Source organism: Haemaphysalis longicornis, unplaced genomic scaffold (genome assembly GCF_048455015.1).
Source record: "Haemaphysalis longicornis isolate Haplotype H1 unplaced genomic scaffold, Haemaphysalis longicornis Haplotype H1 scaffold_5, whole genome shotgun sequence".
In the NCBI taxonomy this organism is placed as follows: domain Eukaryota; kingdom Metazoa; phylum Arthropoda; class Arachnida; order Ixodida; family Ixodidae; genus Haemaphysalis; species Haemaphysalis longicornis.
This window is the reverse complement of record NW_027526385.1, coordinates 20,381,910-20,390,765: the sequence shown is the minus strand read 5'-3', so window position 1 is coordinate 20,390,765 and position 8,856 is coordinate 20,381,910. Positions and strand designations below refer to the sequence as shown.

The window sequence follows — 8,856 nt, the reverse complement described above, 5'->3', positions numbered from 1 at the left end:
CTACGAAAACGTTTTACAATACCACAATTCCTTCTTGTAAAAGTTTATTAGCATTTTTAAGGCTCGAACCCGGGCGTTCGTACGCACATACACTATCGTACCCATACGTTATTAGCCGAGAACTCCTGTAGCAGTTGCATGAAATAATACAGTTTTCCGAGTTAAGCATTGGATGGCGCTGCGTTCTCGCAGGAAATGCCGGGAGAGAGAGAGAGAGAAACTAGCAGTTACATGAAATAATACAGATTTTTCCGAGTTAAGCATTGAATGGCGCTGCGTTCTCGCAGGAAATGCCGGGGGAGAGAGAGAGAGAAACTCTAATGAAGATCAGCGAAGTTAGCCGAGACGCCGCCCTGGCTGGCTACGCTAGATAGTAGAAAAAACAGAAAAAAAAAACAAAATCAGAAAAGAAAAAGAAAACAAACAGCAAAAACGAGAACGAAAGCAAAAACAAACACAGCTATAAAAATGAAAAGGTGTCATTTGATGCTCCCAAAATTTTCCATTACAGAACGCTGTCCGGGCTTGTACCACTAGGGAACGGAATCTCGCTCAAATCACACGCTATATTGCCGTCAACGTTGCGGTCACACGCTATGTTACGTGTTCATAAGAATAGAGTCACTATGTCGTTCTGCAGCGTGTGTGATAGATGGATAAAAGAAGAGATAATAGAACCACACTTGTCAATGAGACATCGAAAGGCAGTGGTGAGCAGAAAGAAAAAAAAACTCCCCCCACCTCCCCGAAAAGGATCGTGCGGAAATGCGAATGCATTGGGTGCACCGATGAGTGCGCTGCGGCAAGCAGTCACGGAGAGAGGCGCGCGCTCCACTGCATTTATATATATTTTTCCGAGCGCAGCGAGCGGAAAGAGGGTACGCGGAGAGGAGAGAGAGAGACCCGCGCAACACGCCCGCCCCGCGCGCGAGCTCTCTCCGCCGAGCTCCGCGATGCGAGCGCCCTCACACGCCCGAGCGCGCTCCTCCTCTCCACTCACTCTCCGCTACTCCGCCCGAGCTCCGCGATGCGAGCGCCCTCACACGCCAAGCGCTCCTCCTCTCCCCTTGCCCTCCGCTACTCCCGACCGAGCTACCACCTGCTCCGGTTGCTAGGCGCGCCACAGCTGTTGCTAGGCGCACGCCGGCCAACGCACCACAACCCCCGACTAAGAAATGCATTCGCATTTAAGCGCGCGAGCTCTCTCCGCCGAGCTCCGCGATGCGAACGCCCTCACAAGCCCGAGCGCGCTCCTCCTCTCCACTCACTCTCCGCTACTCCGCCCGAGCTCCGCGATGCGAGCGCCATCACACGCCGAGCGCGCTCCTCCTCTCCCCTTGCCCTCCGCTACTCCCGCCCGAGCTACCACCTGCTCCGGTTGCTAGGCGCGCCACAGCTGTTGCTAGGCGCACGCCGGCCAACGCACGACAACCCCCGACTAAGAAATGCATTCGCATTTAAAAAACTCCCACCTCCCCTCGCGGGAACCCCTGTGTAGATGCGACGCATAGGTGGAGCGGCGAAGGGACCGCGTTTTATAGCGCGCATAACGTTGAGGGGACTGCGTAAGCCGGTCCCAGTCGATGACGACGTTGGCGTACTTGTAACGCGGGGTGGACTCTAGGTGTTTGAGCCAAGCGTGGATGTTGCTTCGCCGGAGAACGGCACACCGGTTAAATGCGCAGCGCGCCCGGAGAGGAAACCGCGGAAGAGAGAGTACTGCACATGCGCCGGCCCCAGCGCGTCTGCCGCGGCTATGACGCAACGCGCCGCGGCTATGACGCAACACAATCCAACACAATCCACTTTAATCCTATCCAATCCAAGCCAAGCCAAGCCAAGCCAATCCAATCCAAGCCGATTCAATCGAATCCAATCCAATGCCCCTCGCGAGAGAGTGTTCGCGATCGGAGAGAAGAGGGGGTGAGCGGCGGAGAGCGCAGCTGACGCGGCGAGGAGAATGTGGGAGGGGCGGACAACGCCAACGACGACGACGACGACGACGCCGGAGGGACAAGGCGAGTGAATCAGATGCTCTGCATCTAATATCACGCACCCCTCCATCTAACGACGACGACGGTTGAATGCCCAGCTTACTCGTGATGGATTCTTTGGTTGGCCAATCTCACACTGCGAATCTATGCAACTCTACAGGTACGCACCACTTTTCTACAATACCTACAGCAACTCTCGGTTGTGCACGCCATAGCCCTTATGTTTGCGTTTAGGGTATACGACGCGAATCCGGTACCTGCTGCTTGGCGTTTGCTTTGATCTTGTCAAAATGGCGCAATTGGGTAGACCCCGGGTTCGTAACGCGAGGACCCCACGTTCGATTGCGGCCACGGGAAGCGTTTTCCTTTTTATTTTACTTCAACAACGATAATTCTGTTGCCGGAGTTCGGAAGTGCGAGGTGTCAATGGCGTGGTCGTACACGCAATTATAGCAGAATGTTCTTTATTTAGAATTAGCCTAAACCTGAGCGTCGCCTTCTATGCTTGGGCACGCACTGCTATCTCTGGGCGAGGGCAATCAAAGTCACGTCAGTCACTCGTTAAAGCGGGCTCCACCAGATGGCGGTATTTGTCTTTGTAACGCCACCCCGTTACAAAAGGGAAGCCACTAAGCATCATCATCATCGGGACTTGACGGAACGCAGTACATGACAAATTCATCATCACTGTCACAGAAAGTTGGGTTTCCAGGTGGGCGTATTGGCGTACAATGACCTCAGTGAGAACGCTAAAGATTTGTTGAAAATGGGGAAGAATGTTACGTTTTGGGGGGGCTGGTCCACCACTTTTTAAAGGGCAAAAACCTATGGTGTGACTCGTTGTGACTGGCCGCAGATAGTTTTAGAAGGCAGTTCCTAGCACGCAGCAACTGCCAACACTCCCTGAAGGCTAGGTCGGCCTGTTTACTAATGGTAACTCCCAAGATCACTCATGTAGAGTCTACGGGAGGTAGTTATGAAAATACATTTGATTTGCCTCCGCGCTACTGGCAACATTCCCTTGCACCATTTGGGACAAGGACGAAAAATAACGACAATCGAGAAATTACCGGCCGTGGTAACGGGCTACATCTCAAGAACTGCAATACTGCTTAGCCACCAGGTATAGTTGCTGTTGCTTCGAAGCAACTGCCCCTGTTCAAGAAAGACACGCAATCAAAGGAAAACACTTTACTTCATAACAGGAGTACATCTAGGTGTATGACTCAGCGTCTTATTGACAACTCTTCGACTCCACGGGAAATGCAACACGTCCATGGCAGGCTCTCTCCGGGTTCCAGGGAAACAACCAGATTGTCTCTGGATGGATCAATTGAAGTAGGGGTGACACAAGGCGTGCTTGGCAGAGGTCCTTTGGCCAGGGTTGTAGGTCAGCATTTTACTCAGAAGATCCAGACCGTTGATGTCCAGGTCCGGAACAGCGCTCGCCAGGACGTTCTCCTGCCAGCTGGTGAAGATTGGCTTGTAATTTGGAAGGAAAACCACTTCTGGCCATGTGTCAGGAGTCGGGGTGCCCAGAATCCGAAAGATTCGAAAGAGCTGGTCAATCTTGGAATCCCCACGGAAGAGTGCCTTGCGGCCGACCATCTCGGCGAAGATGCACCCGATGCTCCAGATGTCCATGGGCGTAGAAAAGACCGGCGAGCCCAGTAGGATTTCGGGAGCCCGGTACCACAGAAGGACCCCCTCCTCGGTGTAGACGCGTACAGGGATTCCGAAGGCCTGGGCCAGACCAAAATCGGCCACCTTAATTGTGCCCGTCTCGTCAATCAGCAGGTTCTGCGGCTTCAGGTCACGGTGCAGGATGCCCCGCATGTGGCAGAACAATATGGCTTCTAGGATCTGACGCAGGTAGCTCCTTACCTCTCTCATGTCGAGCTTTTCGTGTTTGGGGATGCTATCAAGATACTTCTTGAGATCCATGGGGACGAACTCGAACACCAGATAGACACCCTTGATGCTCTCAATCTTCACCTCTCCCAACCGGACGATGTTCTTGTGATGGAGCTGCCTCAGCAGAGCGATCTCTCGGATTACCGTTTGTGGCACGCCTTCATCTTCACTCTCGAAGCGAATCTTCTTCAGTACTACGATCTTTCCGTCACGCTGGTCTTTAGCCTTGTATACAGTGGAACAAGTGCCTTCACAAATCTTTTCCAGCTTGATATAGTTGTACATCGTCGAAGTATAATGCTGCCTGCGGTCAAGAACGGAGGAATACTTGAATCGTCACTTCGAGAAATGATGCACTTATGACTTGGCGAAGCAGGCAAATGAGCGTGCACGAGAGCGGCGCGTGAAAGCAACACCCGGGGCACGCATTTTTACGCGTCATCTTCTTCACTACTGTGCACACGATGTTGGGCCGTGTCAACTGCAGCAATGCTTCAATCCTCCACTAAACAACCGACGTAGCACTTGCACACCTTTCTTACGGTGTCTCTCTTTCCTTTATTTTTAAGCCATGCATTATGAACTTCAACCAACTAGTCCAAATATCTGTCCAGCAATAGACAAAAAATCATGGCAGTTTCATACGCTGAAGCAAAAAGGGAATGCCGATCGCTGGGTGTTAAAAGCCATAGGACTTTTAGGGTGCTAGACTAATTTGAGTGTGGTTCCCTGAAGTTATTCAAATGGTAGGCACTCTTTCTGGCGGGCAGTTTGTGGTGGTTTATGAGCCATAAACAATCTTTTGCGCGATTCTGTATGCAAGCACAGATGCATGTGGGGCAAAAGATGCCTTCCGCAAAGTGAAGGCCCTGACAACATCGTCCTGTTCATAAACCTGTAAAATCTTCCTCTCTCTCTGACTCTCTCTCTCTCTGTCTCCGTGATTTCTCGGAGCGAGGCTGCGACCGAAGTCGCGGCTTGATGTATTACGTATTTTCTTCATATTACGTTGTCGAATGGTACCCACAGGTCGACGTGAAATGAGTTTGGCGTTGATTGGAAAGTCATTAGGCTTGATGTTAACGCTGCCAAAATTAATGCCAGAGAAAACGCTCAACGAGGGTGATGGGCAAAGGTTCTTAGTTGTAGTCACGGAGGAAAGAAAAACACAAAGGGCGATCATGATAACGATGATAAAGGTGATGATGATGATAACATGCTGAAGTAGAAAAAGAAGACGGTTTGACGCCCACATTTTAAGCCACGCAAGTGCATACGTCCTCTGTAACTCAAACGAAGCTTCTCACCAGGCGTAGCAAGTCGGGCGGCATGCCTGGCTGATTTCGACTGCCAATTAAAGAGCTTTCTCTCTCTCTCTGCCTCTCGACTGTGGCACATACCTGGAGAAATGTCTTGGACAGTATTTGCAAAATGGCTATTAATCGTTTCAATTAGTCAAGTTTTTAATAGTGAATTCCTAAGCGCAAGCACAATGAAGGTCAGCCACAAGCAATATGGGGCGTAGGCTGAATATTTTGTGGGTACATTAAGCCCTAGTACAGTGTTTAATACCCACTGAGTATTGCCTGCCCTCAGTGGCCGTGCTGGTTGATGCTCTTAAGTAGGAATGTGTGGAGCTTTCCCAAGGTAATTTATTGTTGACGTAGCCGAACTGTCTGTCCTTTTCTAATGAGTAGACTTATCCTGGTATTCTGAGTCCTTCCTCCAGACCAGCTTCCGGTCGCGGAGATCCTTGATATCGATTTACCCATCCGTAAGCATTGCGGAGTCCTCCCCTTAGCCGAGTGGATGGAGCAAATGAAGTGGAGGAGGGATTTAGAATACGGCCCTAGTCTTGAGATCAGCCTGTGAAACTTTTTTGAACTTCACTTTGATAGTTCCTTCCCTATTTATGTGTATGCCAGGAGATGTGTACTATATTGTAGCGTGATGTTGACACTTGTCAACAGTAACAAGTTAGTTTAACAAAAAAGGGGCCAAAAATCCTATGGCAGTCTAATGGCGATGCTGTCACAGCTGAGAAGAAAGCGCACCAGAGACAACGTACTCTTCTTCTTCAAGCCGGGGCGCACACACCGGCTTTCGCGCGAACGAGGGATTGGCGGCATCACCACTCTGCGCTGTTTGAACTTCTCTGAGCTGCCGTCGAATGACTCGACTGTGGCAATATTAACGCTAATAATTATGAGGTGACGCGCGGAGCACTTCGAGTCGTTATATAAGTGGGTCTGCTGCATCCCCTTGATAGTCTGCGAGCATGAACCTCTTGATCACCGAACGAGCATGCTATCTCCTGTGCACGAAAGCAGGCTCCTTTTTGTATACTCTAATAATGTTCTTCTATTGCTACTGTGTACTACTACTACTACTACTACTACTACTACTACTACTACTACTGTTGCTGCTGCTGCTGCTGCTGCTACTGCTACTTCTGCTACTACTCCTACTACTACCGTCCCCACCACCACCACTACCACCCGAACTACCACCGCTACTCCTACTACTGTAGGCGATTGAATTGAATGGCATTTATTTAGATAGGAAGGCCACATGGCCGTGTTTTGGGAGAGGGAAGGAGTAAAGAGGATATGGTGTTCAGTCAGTCATGATTAGTGCTTGTTGGAGATGATGCATAATATCTTGAAAGGGTTGCTCAGACTTCACCTCACACTTTCCTTCCAAGGTAACTTTTAATTAAAAAAATCACCTCGTGCACGCAGGAAACAGAGGTCTTCGTAAGGGGGGACATCGGGAGAAGATGCAAAGTTGGAGCCGACGGCGGCGCATTATGGTCGCCGTGGATGCCGCAGTTGATAGGACGCACTCCATTGGGGGTCTGAGGTGAATGTTGGCCTATCATTATAGGCTTACGCGCAATACCCACGCGGGGTCCAAAATCCTGCAGAATGGGCCATTCAGGAGTAAGAAGTTAGTTGACTATGCGGTTCCCCGCACGGGGCACCTGGAGCAATCTTGGTGACGGTACTGGCGATACCGCGGACCCCGAGCCCCCAAACATACGCTGGATCCAACCGTGGCAATGTGTTTATAGGTGGAGGGTTAGAAACCACGAAGGGTGGCCGTCGGAGCCCAGGTCAAGCTCCGGCGGATGGGCTCCCTGTCTGTTCACCAGGCAGGGAGCTCCGGGACCTCCTCAGCTATCAGGGTAAGGTTGTGGAAGAAAGTACCCCCGTCCCCTGCTTTCCAATGTATCATATGGCATTTTCACACCCCCCCTCCAAACGTGATCGGTCCCGGAAAAGGGGCCGCACCGAAGTATCTTTTCCTCCTTTGTCTTCGATCTCCATTCCAAAGCCCGATAATTTCTCGCGCTTCCTGGTAATGGAATCCCTGGATAAATCAAACCCCATCACTTCCCAGTCTGTCTTTATCTCCAAGTTCCTTGAAAGCCTTGTAGGCAAATCTTACAAAGCTAAAAAGCTCACAACGGGAGAAGTCCTAATTGAAGTTCAAAACAAGCAACAATCTTGTAACCTCTTGAAGCAAACGCGCATGGTCGATGTCGACATCAAGATCACGCCCCATCGCAGTCTTAATAGCTGCCAGGGCGTGATCTCTGATAGAGATCTAATAAATGAGACTGAAGCAGATCTGCTGGAAGGGCTTAGCGATCAGGGCGTAACAGCTGTGCGGCGAATCACGATACGCCGAAATGACCAAATAATACCTACTAAACACATAATCTTGACATTTGACCGCTCAACACTTCCCGAATCGGTCAGCGCAGGTTTCCTGAGATGTCCGGTCCGACCCTACGTGCCGAACCCACGCCGCTGCTACAAGTGTCAGCGGTTTGGACATGGCACTAATGCTTGTCGTGGTCGACTAACATGCGCCAAGTGTGCACAACATGATCACGCATCTGACAACTGCCCATCACAAACCCTCATCTGTGCTAACTGCAAGGGACCCCACGGGGCCTACTCTAGAACATGTGAGAAATTCAAACAGGAGAAGGAGATCATCAAGGTAAAAGTGACTGAGAATCTTACCTTCCCAGAGGCGCAAAAGAGGTTCGCCTCTTTCCCCCTGGGGAGGTATGCCGACGCAGCTCGCCGGGGGGCGGAGCGGCGTCTGGTTTCGGCGGGGACCCAGTACCGCGAGTCGGACTTGGTCCCGCCCCCGCCCCCCCCCCCTGGGTTGCCTCTGGCAGCCCAGCCCGCCTCCACGCCGCTCGCTGGGCCAGCAGTGGTTGTGGTGGCAACCTCTTCCGTCGGGACCGGTGCCGCTCCCGTCCGTGCCTCCCCATCGTCCAGTGCGTTGGAGGGTGCCATGGACACCACGGGCCCCGGACCGGCTCCCACCACCACCGCACCGCCCGTGCCACTTCTGGTGCCCCCGACACCAGCGGCGGTGGCGGGTCAAACGAAGGGCCCCCGAAGGGGGGCCAAGTCCGGGGGGCCCGGTTCGACGGGCACACCCAGGACATCGGACGACGAGATGGACGTCGTGCCGTTCTTGCCTGCAACGCAGCGCAAGGAGCGGCCTCCGTCGTCCAAGCCTACAGATAGGCCGCCCAAAAAGCCCAATTCAAGAGTCACAGCCCCGAAAGACGACACATAAACATACACACTCCAGTAGCTCTCACACTAAATAATGGGAAGAGAAAATATTGTTCAATGGAACTGCAGAGGCCTTATGAATAATCTTGACGACGTGTATGAGATTCTGCATACCAATCAGCCAAGTGTAATGTGTGTTCAGGAAACACATTTGAATTTTAAACACACAAATTTCTTGAATAATTACCTGGTATACAGGAAAGACACGGATGGCTGCACACACTCTTCTGGGGGTGTGGCCATAATCACCCGGAAATCTTTAGCATGCCACCCTGTCACTCTGAACACTATCCTTGAGGCTGTAGCAATACGCTTGATAATATTTAATAGGTTGATAACCGTAT

General features: G+C 51.5%; 1 pseudogene; it reads right to left on the bottom strand.

Annotated features, from left to right (window-relative positions):
- Positions 1-3,323: 3,323 nt before the first annotated feature.
- On the bottom strand, positions 3,324-4,193 carry LOC144139105 (cyclin-dependent kinase 1 pseudogene; annotated as a pseudogene).
- Between the last annotated feature and the right edge of the window lie 4,663 nt (positions 4,194-8,856).